The sequence below is a fragment of the Sphaerodactylus townsendi genome, linkage group LG01, assembly GCF_021028975.2.
Source record: "Sphaerodactylus townsendi isolate TG3544 linkage group LG01, MPM_Stown_v2.3, whole genome shotgun sequence".
Lineage (NCBI taxonomy): Eukaryota > Metazoa > Chordata > Lepidosauria > Squamata > Sphaerodactylidae > Sphaerodactylus > Sphaerodactylus townsendi.
The window spans coordinates 183,709,309-183,734,469 of record NC_059425.1 but is presented as its reverse complement, the minus strand read 5'-3'; the positions used below and the strand labels follow the sequence as shown (position 1 = coordinate 183,734,469).

Genomic DNA, 25,161 nt, shown 5'->3' with positions numbered 1-25,161 from the left:
GCAATAGAGAATATTCAAACTCATTTCAATCTGGCTGGGATTTTGATCATCGACTACCAATTTTCCCCTTAGCTCGTCTTCTTTTCCCTTCCAGTGTTAGCCCTGTGGGTATCCCTAGACCATCAAGTAGTGAACAAAATAATACCATGTCACGTACTTTGCTCGAATAACGATGTAAATACTTTCTCTACAAATTTATCACCCAAATTACCATTTTTTTTGCCTCATTACGTGCTGTTAATTTATTTTCTGGTACTGATTAGGAAGAGCAATAAAAAAAATTAAAATTACAAAAGATAAAAATTCTACCTCAAAAGTACAACTGATGAGTAAGCACATAGATATTTACTTCAAGGTGTGGGTTTTGACCTTTAAGACATTACGTGGCCTGGGACCCTCGTACCTTCGGGACCGCATTACCCCATATGTCCCTACTCGGCCTCTGCATTCAGCAGAGGCCAATCTGCTGGTGGTCCCCGGCCCCTCAATGATGCGACTGGCCTCCACATGGGCCAGGACTTTTACAGCACTGGCCCCAGCCTGGTGGAACACCCTTCCTCCAACTGTCTGGGCCCTGCGGGACCTTGGTGAGTTCCGCAGGGCCTGTAAGACCGTGTTGTTCCACCGGGCCTTTGGAGTGCCCAGCCGCTGATATGGTGCCCCCCCCACTGCTCTTTGCCCTGGCATTGGTACATCAGAGCCCCTCATATTGAGGTGCCTGCCGTCCTCCTTTTTGGGGTGGGTTTTAATTGAGGCTTGGACGCCTTTTGTTTAAATGTTAATTGTTAGCCGCTGTTTTTATGTATTTTAAGATGTTTTGTTGATGGAGCCTATGTATTGCGTTGTATTGGATTTGCTCCTGCTTAATGTTTTATACTATGTTGTTCACCGCCCGGAGCCCTTCGGGGATCGGGCGGTACAGAAATTGAAATAATAAATAAAAATAAATAAATACTAACAGGATGGTCATTTTAACACGTGCGTGCGTGCGTGCGTGCGTGCGTGCGTGCGTGCTATGGTTTCATTAACTAGAACAAGAGGCATCCACTCTCCTTTCCCTCAGCAGGCAATTTGAAGAAGAAAAAAAACACACAAGAATACAATGTTGTAGTATGTTCCATTTCCAGAATTCATTTCTGTTAAAAGCTCGATAGTGTTCACGGTCAACATACAGGCCCTCATATCAAAATGAATATAATATTGTCACCCCTCCTGCTTCCCTGTCAAACAATAAGAGCCCTTGAAGAAGCAGGTGGAATGGCTAAGCCAACATGATCCAAAGGGGGTTTTCTTTCCTGATCTCAGTTATCTCTCGAACCATTTCTCTCCGAGACAAAGATCGAGTTTGACAAATGTTTTCGAAGTGGATTTATCAGGGAAGTCAAGAGAGAGATGAAATTTCAAAAAAACCAAGAACAACCGGAACAAACTTGGTGACCCATGTCCTTAAAGGTCAGAGATGATGATCCAGAAGGTCCCCACAGACATCAAAATCTATGAAGTTGGTTCTTGGAGGCATGACTCATCTATTTGCTGCACGATTTCATTTCAGTTCTCCTCCTTTGTTCTTCTATCACCTTCAGGTGGACAACTTGGTGTGTCTCGTATCCGAATAGCTTTTCACTGCTTCTTGACCCATTTTCCCAGCCACACCACAATAATCTTGCTTTCTGTTTCGGCTGCACGTTTAAATAATGTACATAGTTCTAAACTGCTAAGCTATTTTCGAACACCAGCGACGATATTTATCACTGGCCGTAACTCAAATTAACTTTGGCCTCTTAGTTCAGTCCCTCGCAGAGGGATGATTATCGCATAAAAGCTAGCTGATATAATTCTGCAAAATATGACACAGCTGTTATTCACAACTCAGGGGAGACCTATGGCTAAGAAAGCATGTAGACTAAATTTCCTCCTTCTCCTAGGGAGACAATTTATTTGAGATGCCAGGCTAAAATTACCGGCAGGGCAATAATGTGGAATTCATACCGTGGATGTTGACACAGTACAATAATTCGCTTCTGGATAAAAGACTTAAATCTCCAGAACGCCCACATTTTCATGTCTTCTCTTTTTTTTTGGTATAATAATACATTTGGCCTTTCTGAATATAATGATAGATTTGGCCAGAGTTTTTTTAAAAATCATTCTCAATGGAAGAAAACCCTGCTATGTCCTATCATCGTGAATTAAATGATCTTTGTTTCCGAAGGCATTACAAATGCCAATCATCAGACAACAACAGGCAACAAGCTCCGTTTCGAAAACTATGTTTGTTTAATTTAGCTTAGAGCCAATGAACCGAATAAGATTGACAACACTGCCTTTGTTTTTGAAATGGTTCTTTCTGGGGGGGAAATATAAAATGAGCCACTACTGTTTTCTCGTAATCTTTATATAGTCAACTCCCTTGAATGGGCTCGATGAGGGAATTCATCAACTAGCAATTATGATCAAACTAAGCTAATAAACTGAGTAGACCCATCCGGCTCTATCCTATTGAGAACAGCAAAGTGTTCACAAGGAGACTGATTTTATATCACGAGCCACGGAAATGCTTGCGAAGGAAAAATAGCATCCATGTATCCCATATATGCTGCAGAGGGAACAATCTCAATGGTAAACAGCACATGAACAGAATGCGTAAGATCTTGGATTCATAACTGGCATCTGGTGTGGAAGAAGACTTTTTTGAGGACCTGATATCTCGGAGAATTGTCAGGTATAATGGGAAAGCCTATTCTTGACGGACTGACACAGGTTCGCCGTCAGGAAGCTTCTTAGGTTGTACTGGACTGATTTCTCCTGCTTCCTTGCCCCATCAAGGAGCTTAATATTCCCCACTCCCACTGCAGCTTCAACTGAGCATGTATCTGGGACCAGTGGTGGGATCCAAAAATTTTAGTAACAGGTTCCCATGGTGATGGGATTCAAACTGTGGCATAGCGCCAATGGGACTGGGCGGGGCACAATGGGGCGTGGCCGGGTATTCTGAGGGTGGAGCATTCCTGGGCAGGGCTGTGGCAAGGACGTAGCCGCTGCACCGGTCCTTGGGCGGGAAACGAATGCACGCAGGTGCAGGCTGCCACGCACGCAGGTGCACCTCCTGCTAGACTGCTTCAAGTTCTGCGCGCTACTGCTGAGAGGAGGGGCCAACCAAGGGCAAGAAATCACGCTTGGCAAAATCCTGCTCAATTAGTAACCCTCTCTCGGCACACACAAATAATTAGTAACCTACTCTCGGGAACCTGTGAGAACCTGCTGGATCCCACCTCTGACCTTAAAAATCCCCTAGAGCAGTGGTTCTCAACCTGGGGGTCGGGGCCCCTTTGGGGGTCGAACAGCCCTTTCACAGGGGTCGCCTAAGACTCTCTGCATCATTGTTCTCCATCTGTAAAATGGATAAATGTTAGGGTTGGGGGTCACCACAACATGAGGAACTGTATTAAAGGGTTGCGGCATTAGGAAGGTTGAGAACCGTTGCCCTAGAGACTTAAGTGATCCAGCAGGATCCAGAAGCGTCCTTGGGTGGAGCACTGAGCCCTTTCCCCCTGCAGTGTAAAAGTGCCACCTTCCGAACACACATATGGTAAAGAATACTATAAGAATTGTTAATGCATGACTGTTCCTGCTACACACATACATAAAAACAGGGGGAGAGAGAGAGAGAGAGAGAGAGACCGAGAGAGAGACTTGTCCCTGGAGAAAAGTGTGGGTTTTGAGAGCTATTGCCCTGTAACACCATCAGAAGCAAAGAACCACCAGTTGGTTAGGCAAAGAGTTTTACTTGTTAAATATAAGCAGCTTGATCCCAGAGGATGGATGTAACAATCACAATATAAGCAAACACGGATGCTGCATATGTTGCATATTTGATAGCTTCACTGTAACATTCTCCATTGAACTCAATGGGCTTCCAGAGGTGTCACTGCTTAAAACCACTTTGAGTTGGTGAGTTGGAACTGTGCCCTCTTTCCAAGCAAACTGTGAGTCCATCCATTTGATTTTTAGACCCTTTCCGCACAGGCCAAATACAGCGTCCTGGGGCGGCAAAAATGCCGTCCCTAGGGAGCTGTTTGCATGGGGGCACAGCTGCTTCACTTAAGCGGCGGTGCGCCCTGTTCCTCCCCTTAACAGCGTGAAGACACTGTTTCCCCAACCCACCGGCTCCCCAAAGCTAGGTTTTGAAATGGCGGCTTCTAACCATGCCGTCACCGTGGCAACCATGCAGTGGCTGGAAAGCTCATCCCTCCCCCCCCCCCTTTCCCCAATCGACTTTTACCCTTCCCCTGTGACCGTCCAGCAGTTGCCGGAAGGCCTGGGGACCGCGCTCCTGCCCTGCAACTCTGGAAGCCGATAGATGCAGAGGCGAAGTGATGTCCCCGAACCTCGGCGTCGCACCAGCCGGTCACAGGGAAGATGAAGTCGATCAGAAGCGAATGGCGCCAGCTGCCCGTCTCTCCCAATGGTTACAGGACTGTTAAATTATGGAACGATCCCAGGGGGGTTGGGTTGGCGTCATGTACACCGACCCAATCCCTAGCATGGCCGTGCGGAAACAGCCTTAGTCACATTGACAGTGACTTTTTTTAAAAAAGGAACCACACATCACAATGTTTGGCCATCATTTCAGCAGCAGTTAAACGAAATCTGTTTTTTCTCTGTTTAGATTCCATACTGAGAAGCAAGCATTGACTCTCCCATATTTTTTGCACAAGTATGCCTCATGTTATTATTTTTTGCTTTATTGTGCTTTGTGGATATTGTGTTCTTCACAAATTAAAGATTTGTGACCCCCCTGCATCAAGCAAGTCTATGTGCTCACTTTGCATTTCTGTGACATATTTTAGTAATTCTCATGATAGTTCCAACTTTTTTATTATTATATCTGTTAGGGTGATGTGTGTAGCCGTGATCTTTGATGTTACTACTGTAACTGTTTCGGGGCACCATGAAACACATCCATACAAGACAGCCAACTTTAAAAAGGTTGTGTGTTCTGACTGCTCAACGGACTGATGGTTCCCCATCTCTCTCCTCCTCCTTGGACCTCCTTATTCCCTGAGACACAACAGCATTGAAATTAGGCCAATTCATAACCCTACAATGACCTCTAAGTGTTCAAGTGAAAGGAAGAGTCGTATGTTTCTCACTTCAAGTCAAAAGCTAGAAATTATTAAGGTCAGTGAGAAAGGCATGTTGAAATTTGAGATCGGCTGAAAGCTAGGCCTCTTGCGCCAAACAGCTAGCCATGTTGTGATTGCAAAGGAGAAGTTCTTGAAGGATTAAAAGTGCTACTCCAGTGAATACATGAGTGATAAGAAAGCAGACAAGCCTTATTGCTAACATGGAGAAGGTTTTAGCGATCTGGATAGATCAAACCAGCCACAACATTCCCTTAAGCCAAAACCTAATCCAGAGAAAAGCCCTATCTCTCTTCAATTCTGTGAAGGCCCGGTGATCCCAGTAGCGACAGGGCAGACCAGCTGCGCTGCCGTCGACCAGGTCGAGCTTACCTTCCTCTCTCGACCTTCCAGCGTCAGCGGGCCAGGGGACATGCCCCCCTGCCCTGGCGTGGTACCGGGCCTCTCCTCCAGAGTTACGGGCGATGGGATAATCCCCAGGTTTCCTTGTAGCGATCGCCAAGAAGATTAGCAGAGGGAAGGTAAGTCAATAGGAAGTGGGATGAAAGCCTTTCCAGCTGCTGCGTTATAATGCGAAGCTGTGACGGAAAGCGGCAATTTTCCAAAACCTCAGCTCAGGGCGCTTAGGTGGGAAATAAGCAACCGGCTTCAAGCCCGATAGAGGCAACAAGGTGAACAGCTCCCTAGGGACCGCTTTTTTGCCGTCCCTAGGGCGCTGTAAACAGCCTGTGCAGAAAGGGCCAATGAAAGGGTCCTCAATAATTATTTTGAACTTTGCAAGATATTTATGGCCTTTGGGGGAGGGGGAGTAGAAGGGGAGGTTTCATCGCCATCTGTTTTTAATACCTGTTTCAGTATTGGTTTTAGCACCAGAGTATTTTGCATTGTTATTATATATATATAATGTTTTGAAGTTTTGTTATTTTTGGAAAATGTGTTGTGACCGCCCTGCGCCCTATGGGGGTTGGGTGGAACAGAAATCAAAAGATAAAATAAAATATGTTAAACCCATACACCTTTGGGGAAATGCCTTTAAGGGCCAAGCGTGACAATATGGTGTCCCTGGACATACCCACCATTTTGAAGCAGTGAGTTCCTGAGTGGAAATTCCTTTAACCTGTCCCCATGGGGCTGGTTTTAGTGAAGTCCTTCATGTCACTGGTTGGGGGGGCGGGTGCTAGGTCACAAAAGTGATATAGAAGAAGGTAGGTGCCTTCTCCTTTGCACTGTGCTGGGCCTGGTTGGAAACTCACTATGTCAAAATTCCAGCTGTCTCCAGGGGCACCATATTGTCTGGTTCAGACCTAAGCCTGTATGTATCAATTGGTGCGCTTAGATCTGTAGCAGAAGCGTTGACTTGCATATGTATTCTTCAAAAGTAACAGTAATTACGCTTCCCCACTTGCCATCTGCTTTCGCTTTCTACTCCCCAAAATTAGCCGCGGGGTTCAGCAGCACTCCCACTACAGAAGCGGCAACAAAGCATAGCCAGCCCTGGCAGCTGCACAACTCTCAGCCCCCCCTCAATCAAATCATTCACAAAGTAGCTCCCTCAAAGCCGAAGCCTTGATGACCAGCGCCAGAGCACAGGGTCATGGGAAACCTGAGTGCATGCGCCCAGAAATGACATGTGCTGAGAGTAGTGTGCAGCAAAGGGTGGTCGAGGTAAGTGGGGAAACGACCAATTTGAGGATGCATTCAGTGGGAAGTTCCCTTTGTAGGGGAACTTATGCTGTGAAAAAAAAATCCTGGCAAAGCATATCAAGATTCTAATTATTGATATTTCAAAGCAAGATTAGGACCTGGCTTTTTCTGTTTTCTCGTTTGATTTTTAAGGGATGCACTGCTTTCAAGTATTTTTCGTTGACCTTTTTTTCTGGTGGGATGCTTTGATTGTATTGTGAATTGTATGCATTTTTCAGTCATAAACCTGTTTTAGCTGCCATGCGAACAACAAACAATGCAGCATATAAATATTTAAATAAAGCCATTGATTTGAAAGCCTCTGTTATGTAAAAATAGCTGTTTGGTCCCATCACTAAGAGACTTTGCAAAGACAAATAGTCAGATGCAGGTAATTTGTCATTTTAAAACCTAAAGCTGGATTTTTAAAATGGAGGTAGAGCTAAGTTATTAAAAAAAATAAATGCAATAGTTGTTTTCATTGGTTTAATGAGGAAATAAACTTAATGGTGCAATTCACCCCCTTACTCAACCAGAACGAAGAGCTTTACCTCTCACTCAAGGGACCACGCCTACCAATTTCAGACAGATGGGAAAGAATGCTTCCTAGCTCTGTGTTTTTGGTTGGTCACTCTTTGGCCAAAAACAGTGGTATGAAAATGGTGTGAAAACGCTGTAAAACCCTTTTACACCATTTAAAACCCTTTTACACTGTTTTCCCACCGTTTTCCCACCGGTGTTTTTTGCTCATGTGGAATCCGCCTTCAAGTACGCATTTGCTGGGTCATTCTTTCTTCTACCCACTTTTCCCAAAGACCCCCCAAAATAAAACCAGACAGGGGGCCTTTCCCCACTCTCTTCGATCCCCCTATGTCACAAGACCCAGAAGCGTCTCCGACACACTCGCCAGCTCTCAAGCCAAGGGAGTCATCAAGCTGCTTCATTAAGAAGAGCTGCCTAGGGATGCAGCAGCCATGAGGGGTGCGCGAGCAAAGTGGCCGAAGCATCAGAGGCGGCTGCTTGTCACCGCCTCTGTCGTGAAGGGAGTGTCAGGAGGACCCCGCAACCATCCTGGTCAAATGCGCGGGGCTTAAGGTAAGTGGGGAAAGGCCCAGGGACACCCTGTCAGATAGAAGGGTTTCTGGATGCTCTCAAGTACTGGAAATAATTTTGCACAGCACTTCTGATATTCACAAATGAGTATTATTTAGCTCAGATCCTCATTAGTCAATTCTCAGTCACCCACTACAGGATCCTTTCCCAATTCCTAACGCAAACATGTTGGAAGACTCTGTATCGCTATTTTGCTTCCTTTTGAGCAGCTAACCATATTAACCGCCCCACTCCCAAGGCAATCCATTCTGTACCTCTCGTTCATGAATCTCTCTTTGTGTGAGAACGTGAGTGAGGTAGATATGGAAATTGTATAACCTAAGGGAACAAGCAGGGCCTGCTCAGCAAATTGGAAAGAGAGGATGTAAGATCGGGTCTACATCTATCCTTAGTGATAGCCTGTTGAACTTGCCTGAAGGCATCTCCCTCAATTTACACAACACCATAACAAATTCCACTTCACCTCCTAAGAGCATCTCCTCAGGTCTTTCCTAGGCATTCACAAAGATAAACAGAAATACGACTCTCGGATAAATATTTGCAGATCTCGATACCACAAAGGTCTTCCATTTCCATAATGCTTTGATTATTTATACAACAGCAGAAGCCAAGCTGCTGAAAGGAATCGTCCCAGGAGGTTACAAGGGCCAGAGGTAGATCTTCAATCATTTATTATTCAAACAGATTTAATGGGAGACTTTCTTCCTCTCTTTTCTGTGAACAGAATCAGGCTAAAAGGAGCAAAGAGGAAAGCTGAAAATGTATTTTTTCTTCATTTTGCATAGTGCTGTGGAACAGACAATTGTACGGCTCAAAGGCAAAAATCAGAACAGCAGCTAATGAATAAAGCAGAATTAGATCTTCACAGTGTAGGTCCGAAGGATGATAGAGAAGACTGCAACATCAGAGGATATGTCAATGGAGTTGCCTGTGTTAGGTTGCCTTTAAGTGTAGCCATTCTCAAACTCCAAGCCTTATGGAATATCTCCCTTTTTGTCTACTGCAATGTGGATAGGTTTCCCTTTGGATTATTGTTTTTTTTATTTGAACAGATTAGCCTTGGAAGCAGCTATGCTTCCAGAATTTAAACACTTGAGAAGCACTGTCGTAGAAAATCTGGATCCTCAGCCAAGTTTTTTCCTCCCAGTAGTGCCCCACTACTATGGTACTTCTCCAAGATGGCTTTAAGAAAATCTCAGGTGCTTTCAAGGCAGCTGTTACAATTGCCAAGCACCATGAAACAGAAAGGTGGGAAGTAGTAAGGAAAAACCGTTCTCCAACTTGACTATTGCAACTGAAGAGGTGTAGCGCCCGGGGCAGGGTGGGGCGCAACACCCCGGGCTCACGCTGATGTATGGGTGGAGGTGGGGGGGTGGGGGTGTTCCAGGATGTGGCAGGGGTGTGTTGTGGTGGGTGGGCGGGCAGGCAGGCGGGAGCGTGGCAGGGGCACAGGGCAAACGCGCGCCCCGGGGGAAGTTCCACCTCGCTCCGCCCCTGTGCAACAGTACTAGAGGGATTTTTCATGGCTGCTGGCCATGCCTGATCCAACTCTAATTCCACACTAAGAGTGACTCTCTGCTGAGGATCCCCCAGAATTATGGCTCATTCCTGATTACAGAGATCAGTTCCACTGGAGAAAATGGACGCTTTGTAGGGTGGACTGTATGGTATGGCATTGCACTCCACTGGAGTCCCTATCCTCACCACGCTCCATCCTCAAATCTCCAGAAGTTTCCCAACCTGAATCTGGCAGGTGTGTGTGTGTGTGTGTGTGTGTGTGTGTGTGTGTGTGTGTGTGTGTGTGTGCGTGTGTGTGTGTGTGGTGTGTGTTTGTGGTGTGTGTGTGTGTGCATGCGTGTGGCAACCCAAGTTTATGCAAACTTTGGATTTGTTTCACCTCCTCTTGGAAGAAAGATTTTAATTCATTTTAATATATCAGAGGAGCAGTCCCTGGCCCGATGGATATGAAAGTTTGGGAATTGCTCTTGTTCCTGGTAGTGTTTTGATTAAAGGGGTGAGGAGGTGAGAGAGAAATCTCTTATTTTCCCCACATAAAAAGGTGAAGGAAGTGGAAAAGAGATTAAGCTTTCCTTCCCCCATTCCTACATTCTAGTTCAGACTGGTCTGTGGACTAAAGATGTGCCATGCAGGAAATGAATCAGGAAAAAAAAGTCCTATTGATTTAGTCTTAATGCTAGTTTTTGAAGAAGGTTTGGCCTATGTAGGTGGGTTAGGCAAACTGGAAGGGAGCGGAGTGTTGGATGAATAAATGCAGACGCGGAGGCTGTTGTATCCCTGTATGCCAAAAGTCAGCAGGAGGATTCATATGTGAATCCAAGATAACTTTAAAGAACCCCTGATGCGTCCATGGCAGACACTATCATTGCCAGCCACAATTAAATAGAAAGACTCAGTGGTAAGGAAATGCCGTTGTCTACTCTCTAAGTGGCCCATAGGTTACAACCGAACTTAAGGATCTCTAAGCAAACGGTTTTAAGTTCTTTTTAAAACACCTACAGGTAACAACTGATTCTGCTCAATTGCTGCTCACCGGTTTTCATCAGGAAGCCGAATGTTTGGTGAGCTGTTCGGATGCATCAGATATATGCAGGTACACGGTTTACTCGATCCATTCAATTTTGTCACCACTGGTGTTTGGAATATGCTGCCACAGGAGGTGGTGATGGCCACTAACCTGGATAGCTTTAAAAGGGGCTTGGATAGATTTATGGAGGAGAAGTCGATTTATGGCTACCAATCACCAGTCCTCTTTGATCTGAGATTACCCGTGTAGCCTTAACAGTCCAGGTGCTCAGGAGCAACAGCCACAGAAGGCCATTGCTTTCACCTCCTGCATGTGAGCTCCCAATGGCACCTGGTGGGCCACTGCGAGTAGCAGAGAGCTGGACTAGATGGACTCTGGTCTGATCCAGCTGGCTTGTTCTTATGTTCTTATGTCTCCCCACAACTCTGCGACAGCAATTGCCACCGCTTCTAATTGGGGTGCACAATAAAGTAGTCCAGGGTTGCTATACAGAGGCAGGCAAAGGCAAACCACCTCTGAATGTCTCTAGTGTTGAAAACCACATGAGGTCACCATAATTCAGCTGTGATTTGATAACAAAAAAAGAGTTACGTGAGGCGGTTTTTCCCCCCTGTGTTAATTGTTACTAATCCTTCCAGAGGGCAAAATGGAGGATGAACCAAGTAAAACAGAAACTGTTTCATCTATCCGGTTAAAACGTTCAAAGGCCTTGTCGGGGCATTTGCCACTCTGCGCGACTCCCTTTCCTGTGTTTTGCTGTCCCTGCCGCAAAAGATTATTTCAGAGGATAGTTGTGTTGGACTGCAATAGAAGATCTAGATTCAAGTCAAGCGGGACCTTAGAGACCGGCAAGATATCCGGGGTATTAGCTTTCGTGAGTCCAAGCTCCCTTCATCAAATATAAACTGGTAAGGCTATAAGCTCTGAAGCTTACACTCCGAATGTCTCACAGGTCTCCGAAGGTACTACTGAACTCAAAAGTAGCTCGTGCTATGGAAGAAAATCGCGCAGAACCAGCCCTGCTCTCCGTTCAAATGCCTTTCCAGCGTCAAAGGGTTTGGTGGGAAAATGGTTCATTATCCATGGCTTCTGAACTCTCCGTCCAGGGCACAGCTGAAGCGTTAATTGTGCGGCCGAAATGTCGCCGTAACGAAAAGTGCTTTGCTGTCGCTGTGAGGTGGTCTCTGAATGTTCCGTTGCCTTTGCTTCCCGAGGCAAAAAAAACCCCAAACGATGTCTGAAAGCACTTGTGCCGCTAACTGTACTAACTATACCAGCGAAACCACTTTGAGGGAAAAAGCTGCAGAGAATATACATCAACAAGGTTTTTTTTTAAAAGAATCCCGGAAAGCATCCGCTGAAAGCAGCAAAACAAATAGGGAAAGCAAATGTTCTAGTTGCACAGCGTGAGGTCCAGCACGGCCTCCTAAAAGGGATGTTTAGCTTTCGGCAGGTAAAGTACCTTTGCCATGACATGCCGTATTTACTTTGTCCCAGTGAAAGAGACAGCCACTGCTGATCGCTTCTGGGGGAGAAGCAGCATAAACGGAGGCGGTAAACAAGACCTTAGCGAAGGAACCCATCCTGCCCCTGCCCCTAGGGAATGGCTCCATTGAATTTTTCGGGAGAAAATTCACTGAAGTTTCTGGAGAACGGAAGCGTGTTTGGCATGAAATGCTCAACATGAACAAACAACGGTCGTTTGCACCTGTACAAGATGTTCAGAGGCTTCTGAAATGTCACACAGATGGACTGACAGAAGGGAGGGTTGCTCCCTTCAGGTTAGGAAACTCCTGCAGATTTGAAGATGAAGCTTGGCAGGGTTGGGTTTAGGGAAGGAAGAGACCTTGGTAGCATATAAAGTCAAGCTGTCCACCTTCCAAAGCAGCCATTTTCTCCCGGAGAAGTGGGATAAACGTCTTACATTTTTGTATTGTCGAAGGCTTTCATGGCCGGAATCAGTGGGGTGTTGTGTGGTTTCCAGGCTGTATGGCCGTGTTCTAGTAGCATTTTCTCCTGATGTTTCAGCCTGCATCTGTAGGGCTGGCATCTTCAGATGGTCATAAATATGAGAGTGGAGTACTTATATATACGCAATACGGAATGTCCAGGGTAGGAGAAAGAACCATTTGCCTGTTAGCAAGTATAAAGGTGCAATTAGCAAGCTCGAGTTGCATATGTTGAGTGGGATCTACCCATGAGATTTACTCCACATGCTAAATAGGCGTGTGATCCCACCCAGCACATTACCAAATCAAAACTTGCTAACTGCACCCCTTTATAGCGGTAATAACAGGCAAACGGTTCTTTCTCCCACCCTGGATATTCCACAGGTATATATACTCCACTTGCTTATGACCATCAGAACCTCTGAAGCCACAGATGCAGGCAAAATATCAGGAGAAAATGTTACTTGAACACGGCCATACATCCCGGAAACCCACACAACATCCCAGTCTTACATTTTTGTTTTGAAAAAATTGAAATATGTGATTCGTGCCGTCTGGAGATCACTCATAATTCCGGGAGATCATTTCCCACCTGGACTTCCTGGTGAGCTCTTGGGGAGGCAGAAGGCCACAGCCCTTGAGCAATAGGAGGTCCACAGCCTAAGGAGAGCCCAGAGTTCTAGTCAGAAGCAAAAGAAGTATTGAGAATACAGTGTGTGCTCAGGTAGAGATGGTGTGGGCTAAGGATTCCGGGCTCAGATGAACCAGCAACAGTTAGCAGCAGCAGCAGCAGCAGCAGCAGCAGCAGCAGCAGCAGGAAGTGGGTGGAGCACCAGCCTTAAGAGCAATCGGCAGATGCTGGGGGGGGAGGGTAGATGGAGTAGGAAGGGGAATCTGCAAACAATGAGGAGCTGTTAACCCCTTTGTTGCCCTGTTTGTATGAAGACCAGAATGAAGAGCTTACAGAATAGACCTGGGAGCTCAGTATGTGCTTGTCTAGACCTTTACTTACCATACTATGTGCCTCCAGTGCTACAGGTTGCCCAAGAGATGCCCCATTCTGCCACAGCCTTTCCTTCCCTTAATCTTCCTTTGCCTTCACAAGCGTATAACTTCACACAATGAGTTGCTGACGTGTGGAACTCACTGCCAGAAGATGTGAAGATGGCGGCAGCTTTTCTTTTCAACATCAAACCACATCTTGCTTATGACGGCCCCTTAAGGCAAAGAGATGTTCAAAGGTGGTTTGCCATTGCCTGTCTTCGCATCGCAACCCTGGTATTCTGTGGAGGTCTCCCATCCAAATACTAGTCAGGGCTGACCCTGCTTAGCTTTTTAGATTGAGTTAGCCTCAGCTATCCAGATCAAGGGGGGCATGGTCTTAGAAGGCTTCAAAAAGGAGGTTGCCCAGATTTAAATATGATACTGCTGACCATGACCTATGACAGATGAATGTGACCACTAGGTTCACACATGGACCTATCCCTGATTGTCGCTAGGGGAGGGATATTACCAGGGGGCTTCTTATGGGATCAGACTGACCACTGTAGGAAACAGAATGATGGATTAGATCAGCCATTCTCAACCAGGGTTCCGTGGTACCCAAGGGTGCCTATTGAGGCTTATGTCAGAGGGGTACTGCAGGCAGTACTACCGCCCTCTCATTTTGTAGATTGTCTCCCCACCGGTGCCAACAAGGACATGGAGCTGGGCTCCGTAGGGCGGGGCCTGCTACCAAAGATCAGCAGCAGCCACCCCCCAGTGCTTTCCCTTCACCTGGGAGGAAGGGGTGGCAAGCAGGAGCAATGGGAGAGGAAGGTGGGGGTGGCAGCAGGGGTACCATGAGATATGAAGAGTGAGGTCAAGGGTACCCTGACCTCGAAAAGGTTAAGGGAAACACTGGATTAGATGGACCATTGGTCTGATCCAGCATGGCCGCTCTTATGCACATTAACTTTCTCCCACCCAAACCCCTTTTGAAGAAGTTTAAACACTGCCTCGTTGCAATCTGAACTTGGAACTGGCTTCCATCGATGTCGAAAACAATGAAGCATAATATAATATATAAAACCGAGACAAACCGAGAGAGACGACGGCATGAGGTACCTGGCTTCTCCTGTGCCCGTGTTTTGTATCCCTTAGCCTCCCCGCCTTTCCTGCCTTAAGCTTTTTGCAGGGGCCCAGAATTTCTTCATGCCTTTACCGCTTTTCCCTTTGGCTGCCCGGTGGAGTCTCTTCCTCATACTACGCTACCTCCCCTGGACTGGAGGACCCCGTGGTGCGTTCCTCCACATGGCGCCCCAGACCGGAAAGGCCGGCAATGAAGCTTGAGACAACTGGATGGTTGTATAGTGAGGATCGGGTGGCAGAGATCCCCGCTATTATCCCAGCCCAGGGTTCATCGAAAGCGAGAGCCCTGTAGCTCTAGAGTATTGAGAAATTGACGTCTAGGTCTGGAGTGATTCGGCAAGGCGCGTGGCGATATCAGGGACGGGGAAGCAGCCCCCCCCATTTTTTCAGCTTGGATTTTACCCATCCCAGAAGTCGGGGAAAAAACTGGGCTGCAAAGTATAGCTGCTGCACCAAAGGCCCGATAAGTAGGAGGTAAGTAAAGCGGCTGGGCGGATAATGCTGCTGATATAAGCTGCCGCCGATACCCGCGTCTTTAACACGGGCGGCCTCCCCTACCGTTAACGCGGCCCTCGGAAATTTATTTTGCGCGCAGTACAGACCAGCACTTCACCATCTGTAGCGAGCGAGAGAGCGCAGGAGGCGAGAGCGGGGAGGCTGAAGGTTGTCCCCATACGGCATAGTCGTGGAACTGACATGTGAGGTCGACTGTGCACGTGAAGAGATTTATTGGAACACAAGTACTTTGAGGTAGCATCATTTGGAGCACAAGCTCTCTGTGACACTATTATTCTCTTAATTTGTGACGCTAGATACGTAACCGTAGGAAAGGGTCGAGTAGAGCTGAACCTCAGAGACCATCTCTGGATGCAAAATGCGTTCATATTTCCTGGGTTAGAGTGGAGCAGCCCGGTAGGCGGGTTGCTGATTATTGTAGCGAATTACAGCTTCGGTGTTACCGACTATGATCTTTTCCAGCCCGGTAGTCCGGCACATTAATGGATTGGCCTGGGTGGTGCTTGAGCCCCATGCCTGCAGCCTGTACGATAGACACCCACTATTATCTTGGAGTGGAGCCCGTTAGTAGAATTCACCTCTTATGCGTCGGCGCCGATCTGAGTGGCAGCGAAGCTCCTGGGTTTCACCATAAGCAGCCCTCTGCTGGCCTTATATATGTTTCCTGTGAACTCCTGCAAGTTAGCCCACAGCTTGGATGACCGTAGGGGAATCTTAGAGATTTGCCTATTGATTTATTCCCTCAGACTGTGTTACTAAAGATGGGGCCCAGTGGGTAGCTCTGATTCTGACCCATTTAGTGCCCTGTTGTATTACACTTTCTGTATGCCACATTTGGTTTTGGCCCAGCCTGACCTGTAGCTTGGGAGTTAAGTTTGGTTTTATTATGCAGCTTTAGGGGTCAGTTGTATATATTTTTTGTGGGGAGTTTAGAGTCAGGCATTAGGCCAGAGTGTGGTGTTGGAGCCTTCTGGGCTTCAATCCTGGCTAGTGGATCCCCGTTTGATGGGACTGGAAAGAATTTAGTGTATTCGGTGCCTTGCCGATAGAGGAGCACGAGATCACGGTTATGCACTCTCGTTAAGCGCTATGACCCTCCGACCCCTATCCGAAGGAGCGATAATTGATTTAGGATCAGGGGACAACTCTGTACGTCGCCCTTGGTGCTGATTAAATGCAAATTCATTCAATGGGAGCTTCATGGTATCAGGGTTTCCTCTGAGACTGACGGAATGGACCTGCTGTGTATCACGAAACCTGGAATTAGCCCGAAGGTGGCAGATACGTGGCCTTTGCGAAGTCAGCCCGCCAGGTTCGCTGCGATGTCTCCACCGATCCGCAGACCAGGGCGTGGGGGCCGAATTGGCATTGTTCATCCGGCGGAGTCTATCCCCTTCAGGGCTGTCTGCACCCGGAGATCGCCCGGCATAGAGATGTAATGCCGACCTGGAGTAAGCACAATACCGAGGAGAGAGGTTGGCGTTCTTCTGGTAATACCCGGTAAGCCTAAGCTGGCGCCGGAGGCGGCCTGCAGCGGCTGCTGGAAGCGGTGTCGGACTGGAAGTGCTATGGTTTCCCCAGGCTTATTGTCCGCAAAGTGCCACTTCCAGCGTCCATGTCGCATGCCATACCTCTCATGTACGGTGGCCGCAGCCTAGTGTCATCCATGGCGCACGCTTGGGCTCCTCCTCTTAGTAAACTCTGGCCCCGCTCATCGCAGAGGCTGGACACCGCAGCTGGATTTGGTCTTTGGAGTGCGGGGATAAATTTGTAGTGCGTGATCCTCTGTACATTAGAATTGCCATGAGTCCGACCATTTTAAGCCTTTGAAGGTCGAGGATGGACTTGTCAGCATTCACCAACCCTGCTCTAGGCTGCACGGGCCGGTTTATGCCATGCAGCGGAGACTTATGGATCCACTTGGTTTCCTGAATGCTCTGCGGGACCCTGAACCCGCTGGCACTTTCGATGAGCAAGGTGGAGGACTGGAACTTCCCGGCTCTCGATGCCATGAGGTAGTTGCCCCGTCCTCGCCCGTTCTACGTAGCGCTCGACGCCCCTGGTACGCGGAGGAGTTGCGCGGTAGCGGAAGCCAGGTGCTAGGACGTCTCAGAGCGAGTGTGGAGGAAATCACAAGTAACCCGAAGCCCAGCGAACATCTTATGGGGCAGACTTAGCAGAAGCCTGTAAGAGGTGTAGCAGCGAAGGAGGCGAAGAGAGTTTTCTTCTCCTCCTCTCTTGCATCCGGCTAGCTTCCGCCCGGCGCAATTAATTTCGCAGATAATTGGTCTTTAACCTCTCTGTGAGAGGTCTTCAAATCCTCAATTGAGTATTAGCTGTGAGGCTTCTTATGCGAGCTTTTCTGCGGATAAAGATTACGTCGGCTCCATGAGATCTTACTCCACGTTAGCTACAATCCAGTGAACTGGAGGCTCCCTTATCGTCTTCAGGCCCTTTATTTGGCCCCAGTTTTCCCTGCTCTCAGCGGAGGCCGCTGTTGACAGGACCTTAGCCAAACATGGTAGACCACCTACCCTGTCCTTCTGGATCCGTGTTCCTCCTCACGAGCATGTAAAACTTTGCAGGGCAGAGCTCACGACCCCCCATCCTGTTGAGTATCATCATCAATGGCTCCACCAGGCAAGGAGTTTTCCCGGATGGAAGTTGGAAGGAGGCAGTGGTCCACCCACTCTTAAAAAGACCACTGTTAGATCCTAGTGATCTGACCAATTACATACTACGTTGAATCTTTGGACTGGGAAGGTAATTGAGAGAGTGAGTGTTGGAGCAGCTTCAAGGTTTCCTTTGGATGACACATCGGCCTTTGATCCCTTCCAGTCCGGCTTCCGTGGTGGGCGTAGGACCGGAGACTGTTCTCGTCGCCCGTCACAGATCACGCTCCATTCAGCTCGACCGAAGCGGATCCGGCACTGCTGGTATTATGCCAGAACCTTACCGCGGCGTTTGATGTAATTAGGCCGCGACTAATGCTTTGACCCACATACAACGCCTCGTCAGTCCGAGGCGGGTACTGTCCCTTCAATGGATTACCTCGTTCCTCCGGGGCAGAGTCAACAAGTGAGGTAAAGCGGGGACCAGGGCCTCCGGAAGTGCCAGCAGTTGCGGTGATTCAGCACCCAGGGGCTCTACTGTCCCCGCTGCTATTTAATATCTACATGCGACCCCTTGCTCAGCTGGTAATGCGAGTTTTGGGCTGAAGCGTGCCACCAATATCTGCGGATGACCGCGCCGAAGCTCATTCCTGTTGATGGAGAGGGCGTGCGCTAAACTTCCGCGCTCTACAACACTGTTTAAGGAAGTCGCTGGTTGGTTGCGCGGCAAGCAGTGAGTTAAAACTGAATCCATGAAGACGGAGATCCCTCTGGCTTGGCCGCCAAGGAGGGGTGGGATTTTCCAGCGCCCGGGAGGTGTAGAAAGGGGTCACATTGGCACCGACTCCTTCCGTCGCGGCGCAACCTGAAAGTCCACCTGGATTAAGTCTCTTCACTATGGAGACCCAGGTGGCCCGTATAGCCGGGTTGCTTTCTTTTCGCATCTCCGCCAGGCCGGCGGCACAGCTCCCTTCCTCTCCCAAAGCGGACCCTGGCCAGCCATGATCCATGCAGCAGTCACCTCCAGATTGGACTATTATGCCAACTTCACAGCTTCACGCGGGCCTTCGCTCATGCTTTGATCCGGAGACTTTAAACTGAGTCCAGCATGCAGCAGCGTTTGCCTACGAAGGCAAGCGCCAGCTGGGACCATATCCAGCCTGTCCTACCAGCTGCACTGGCTCGGTGGGATTCGAATCATTTTCAAAGTGCTGGTGTTGACTCTTCAAGGCCTTACGCGGCCTGGGACCCTCGTACCTTCTCGAGACCGCGTCACCCCATATATGTCCCTCTGCTGGCCTCCTCTCGTTGGAGGAGGCCAATCTGTTAACGGTAGTCCCTGGCCCTCGATGATGCGCGGCTGGCCTCCACGCAGCGGAGCCAGGGCTTTCCGCGGTACTGGTCGACGCAATAAAACACTCTTCCTCCAACTGCTCCGGGACCCTGCTTGGACAGCAGTGAGTTCCGCAGGGCCTGCAAGGCGGAGTTGTTCGCGGAGCCTTTGGAAGGGGACCAGCCGCTGAGTGGCCCCGTTCAAGCAAAATTAGGTCCTACTGCCCGTCCCTCCCCTCTTATGGGGAGGGTTTTTTTAAAAAAAAAAATGCCATAAGGGTTGCTGGGCCTCTTGTTATTATCGCCAGTCTTGCAAATTGTTTTAACTGGTGTTTTAATTATGTTTTATGTTGTACACCGCCCAGAGCCCCCGCGGATTGGGCGGTATAAAAATCTAAATAATAAATAAATAAATAAATAAATAAGGGGGGGAAATTCAAAAGATTAAATAAATGTAAGCCCTCTCATTAAATAACGATGTAAAACATCTCCCTCATAAAATCCATGCTCGAAGCAATAAAACAATAAAAACACTGCAGCGGCAATAACATTACCGAGGACATGACTAAAAGATGAAATGGTGGAATCTGGTGATAAAATTCTTACTTAAAGTGTAATCTACCCATGCAGCAGACTGAGACGACCAACTTGTGAGATAGTAGATAGGGTTGTGATCACTTAAAAAAGACATGATCTCCTTTTGCCTCTGTTGCACAAAGAAAACCCCATAAACAGAGAGGGCCACAAAGGGGAGTTTCAGCTCTTGGTAAGGCAAACTGGGTAGTAGTCTAGTCTACCAATGTTCTCCTTAACTTGCTATGGTTTGAACAAAGGGGAGAACGTTAAAGAAGGATGCCCTCAGCTGCAATCAGAAATGGTAGAAAAGAAGAGTATGGAGACTCAAAGCAGTTTACAAACTCCTTCCCTCCCTCCCCCCACAACATACACTTTGTGAGGTAGGTGGGGCTGAGAGAGTCCTGAGAGAACTGTGACTGGCCCAAGGTCACTCAGCAGGCTTGGTGGGTAGGAGTGGGGAAACAAATCCAGTTCACCAGATAAGAGTCCGCCTGTTCTTAACCACTATACCACACTAGTAACAGTAGGATTACCAAGCTCCAGCTGGTGGTTGGAGATCAGAACTTAAATAAGAACACATGAAGTTCCCTTACACTGAACCAGATCCTTGGCCCCTTAAGGTCAGTGGTGTCCCAGGGGTAGGGAACCTAAACCTAGATCAGAAGGGGTAGGAACCCTCACGGCTCTCCAGATGTTCAGGAACTACAATTCCCATCAGCCCCTGCCAGCATGGCCAATTGGCCATGCTGATAGGGGCTGATGGGAATTGTAGTTCCTGAACATCTGGAGAGCCGCAGGTTCCCTACCCCTGCTCTAGATGTTCAGGAACTACAATTCCCATCAGCCTCTGTCAGCATGGCCAATTGGCCATGCTGGTAGGGGCTGATGGGAATTGTAGTTCCTGAACATCTGGAGAGCCGCAGGTTCCCTAGACTGACAGCTACTCTCCAGGTTCTCAAGCAGAGGCCTTTCACATCACCTTTTGCCTGGTCCTTTTAAATGGAGAAACCAGGAATTGAACCTGGTGCCTTTTGCATGTCAGGCAGATGCTGCACCATTAAGCCATGGCCCCTTCTCATGCAACAGATCTCTGTTCAGGGGCAGAGCAAGGGGGAACTGTGCCCGGGGATGCATTCGCCTTGCGCCCCACCATGCCCCTGCCCACCCCGCCACACCCCTGCCTGCCCCCACCATGCCACACCCCCACCACACCCCTGCACCAACACGAGCCCAGGGCATCACGCCCCCACCTGGCCCCCTGGGTGCTACGCCTCTGCTTCTGTTGCATGTGAAGCTTAGGTACAAGATTATAGTGAGAAAGTATTAATTTGCCACATTTTAAAATAAGTTAGAATGAAGGATAGGAGCAGAAGGGGAAGGGCATTTCTTTAATGCCCTTGATTGATTTCCAGACCCGCTCCTCTGCCTTTCAATCATAGTTTCCCCTGTTCGATGCAAAGGTCTCTCTGATGGCTCACATTTCCGAGACTCAGCTGAGCAACTTCCACTCATGTTAATGAGCTGTGTTGGGCCACCAATATCTGTGCTGCATAGACAATATTCCGTTCTCAAGCTCGTTCTTTCCAGCAGTGTCTGGGGAAAACGCTCGGTGTTTTAAAATGGAGAGATGAAACTTACGACAAAAAAAAAGACTGAATAATATTGTTTAAACGGAAACTTTTCCCTCCCCCCTTGACAAGTTTGAAGTCATGTGCAATATACGACAGGAGGTTTGCTATGGTAACGGTGTGTTATGACTGATTTATAAGCTTCGCCGCCGCCAGTGGAATACAGGCTTTCTTGTAACTGCGGCAGAGAAAAGGTTGTTCCTGCGGAGCTTAGCATCAGCATGGCATCTGTTTTGACAATTTTAAGATGTATGTATGTTTTCTATTTGCCTTATGTGGATATAGCACCTGTAATACAATGATGAAAATGCACTACTTTTGAATCAGTTTCTAGGGTTTTTCTCCTTCCGTGGATGCACAGCAATGGTTTAATAGTGGCACATATCTCTTGAATAGCCCAGTCCAGAAAGGGGCAGAGGCGTAGCTCTAAGGGGATGGGTGGGGGTGCATGACGCACTGGGCACTCACCCCTGCAGGGGCGTGGTGAGGGTGTTCCGGGTTGTGGCGTGGCATTCTGAGGCAGGATAGGGGCTGGGCAAGGGCAGACAGGGCGTGGCAGAGGCGGAGAACACACCAGTGCACTGGGCGTTTTCCTCCCTCACTCCATCCCTGGAAAGGGGGTGGGCCCTCATCTGGCAGAGAGGAAGTTTATCCTGGCAGGGGGTGCCGCAAAGCTCCACGACACCCTACCCAAAAGCTGCCACTTTTGCCTAGGTCCACTGGTGTAGAAATCTGTACTGGTGTGGCCAGGTGTGTTCAGGAGGAGGGCCAAGGGGTGGAGCTGATCTTAGTTGATTTCTACTGCCTACCCAGCCCCCTTTTGCTGGCAGAGACTCAAGAGATAAACCACATTTTCCATGGCTTATCTCTGTTATTCCTTATGGGGGATTAGCGCCACTGGTTTGTGGTTTGGGGTTTTTTGGTGGGAGGCTTCCTGCACTGCAGAAAAGCCCTTTGGGGTTTCCCTGTAAAAATCAAACTATAAAAATAATGACCAATCGAACAGAGATATTATTCAACGCTGTCTTCTAGGTACGACTGATAATTGCACCGTTTTGACTAGCAGCTTCTTAGAACAATCACATGTGTTCAAATTATGGAAGTTTCTCATTTGAGGAAGGAGCTTTGGCTCCATGGAGGTGCCAAGTTTAGTTCCTGATATCTGTGGATAAGAGAGTAAGTTACAGTTGATGTAAAAGAGGTCCCTCTGAGACCCTGGAGAACCGTACTAGTCAAACAATAATGACCTTGATAAGGGTATCACTCAGTAGAAGACAACAGAATATGCTTCAGTCAGTGGCGTAGCGCCCATGGGACAGGAGGTGCGACGCTCTGGGCAGAGCCATGGCTGGGCTGTGGAGGGGGCATGGCGGAGGCATTCCAGGGTGGGGAGCAGGAGGTGCTGCAGCAGGGGTGCAGGGTGCGCACACGCCCGGGTGTAATTTCCCCTCGCTCCACCTCTGGCTTCAGTAGAAGGCAGCCAGGTCTTCCACTATGATTGGAGATGTCTGACCATCCATCTGCTGTCCCCACTGCTGATGAGCTGGCAGGGCTGGTGGGGGGGAGACAGTCATGCTACTTTCAACACAAACCCAAAAGTTATGTTACTGCAGCAGGATGACACCCTAAAACACTATTGTAAAAAGGAGTCTTAGAGCATCATGTCAACACCTTGACAACTTCTAGGTGTGTGCCAGAAATGATTTTGTGTCAGTGAGCAGCATCCCATCTCCTCCCTCTGGCTACCAGCCAATGATTGGCGTCCCTAGTGTCAGTTTCTGAGAAAGGCTGTGGTTTAGTGGTAGAGCATCTTCGTTGCACACAGAGGATGCCGTGTTTGATTCCTTGTGTCTACCATTTAAAAAGGATCAGGTAGTAGGTGATGTGAAAGACCTCAAGCTTGAGATCCTGGAGAACATCTGACAGCCAGAGAAGACAACCCAGACCTTAGCAGACTGAAGGTCTGACTCCAAGCAAAGCAGCCTGATGCGTTCCTTGCCTTTCATCAAAAAAACCAGGGACGCATGGACTTTTAGGGCAATAATCACTCCATAGGCTTCAACTTGCAGAAGTGACATCTCCGGTCCCACTTTACAGAAGTGACATCCCACTTGCAATTGTCAGAGGAAAATATTTGAGGCATAAGCATATGAGAAAGCTCATGCATCATCAGTTTTCTACCTTTTAAAGTGGTTCTTCCCTTCCATGCTCTGTGCACACGGAAGGATACCTACCCCATCTACCTTCCTTCCCCAGTTTTGCCGAAGAGGAGGATGTCAGAAAACACATTAACTGAGCAAGTGGAGGAAGGAGAATTAGATCGGGTTACTGGAGGCCAACATCCACCTATCCATGCATGAGGGAGGAGGAATGGGATTCCCTTATAACCCCCAGCAATCCCTCTGCACGCATTAGGCCTGGATGGAGGCCAAATATTTAGCCTTTTCAATCAGTTGCTCCATTAATAATATATTATAATGGTGAACGTTATGGTGATGGTGTCACTGAGCACCACGCTCCATAACCGCTCGTTGCTACGATGCATCCACTGGGGATACACGTGGCATTAGATGGATCTCTGGCCATAAATATTTAATTTGTGTTTTCCTCGATCACAGAGTGATAAAATTACAGAACACATCTGTGATTGGTACCTGGCTTGTAACTATGAAAAGCTGATACTCGGCATGGAACGAGCTTGCAGCTGCCTCAATTAATGAATCTCTCTCCTTCTGCAGACTTGCCAAACTCAAAGGAAACTACTGACTACCTCTTTGAGCTGACTTTTGAGGTTCAGAGTTAATTCAGAAAAGAAGAGGATTTGTTTCCCCAACCAACCTCAACATCTGTGGTGGGATCCAAAAATTTTAATAACAGGTTCCGATGGTGGTGGGATTCAAACAGTGGCGCCGCCGCACACACGCACCTCCAGTCCCTATTGGGCAGGGAGGTTGCTTTAGTAACCCCTTCTCGGCATTCAGAAAAAATTAGTAATCGCTTCTAGAAAAGTGGTGAGAACTGGTTGGATCCCACCTCTGCCCAACATGATGGGTCATACACAGGATATTTAATTCAGAGTAAAGGCAAGGAAGAGTGCAAGCATTATTGACCCATGAGTGATGTCACGTCATGACACTTATTAGGCAGACTATGTTAACGGGGTGGTTTGCCATTGCTTTCCCCAGTGGTCTACCCTTTACCCCCTCCCCCACAAGCTGGGTACTCATTTTACTGACCTCAAGATGGAAGGCTGCATCAATCTTGAGCTGGCTATCTGAAACAGACTTTCCTCGGGATCAAACATAGGTCATGGACAGAGCTTGCAGTACCACAGCATATCAGCCTGCGCCACAGGGCTCTTTGAAATACAGAGCACAGAATGGCAAATATCCAGTTGCAGCCTAGACTTATTTCGGCCTCCTAATTCAAAGGAATTAATCTCCTACATGTTTTCGAATAGAGTATATCAAAAGGATTTTAATTCTGTCAGGAAATGGCACTTGAGGATCAGGAGAATTGTTTCGCTGCGTTATGAGAAGCAGCGCTGTCTGAGAAGAAAGAGACAGATTCCAAAAAAAGATAAGAGCTCCAGGAACAGGAAAGCAATATGAGACCATTTCCCCCCCCCCCCCACCTAAGACTTTCCTGATCTATATCCCTCTGGGATCATTTCACTTTTCACTGATGTTTAGCTTAATTAACGCATTTGTTTAAGGTAATGGGAAAAGCTGGCCTAATCCACTGAAAGCATCTGAACAGTCATTGGATATTTGATAGTGGAGTTGTGTGATACACGGGAAGCTTGCTGGAAAGCACTGGGACGCTAAGTGGACTTCTGGTGATCTTTCTGAGATTCTTAGGTCGAGGGTCCCCACCCTTTTTGAGTCTGTGGGAACCTTTGGAATTCTGAAACGATTCAGGCACAAAATGGTT

At 47.9% G+C, this 25,161-nt stretch overlaps 1 protein-coding gene across 1 annotated transcript in view; it reads right to left on the bottom strand.

Annotated features, from left to right (window-relative positions):
- The window catches only part of MACROD2 (mono-ADP ribosylhydrolase 2), a 1,251,138-nt gene that overhangs the window by 406,484 nt on the left and 819,493 nt on the right, over positions 1-25,161 (bottom strand). The window lies entirely within an intron of this gene.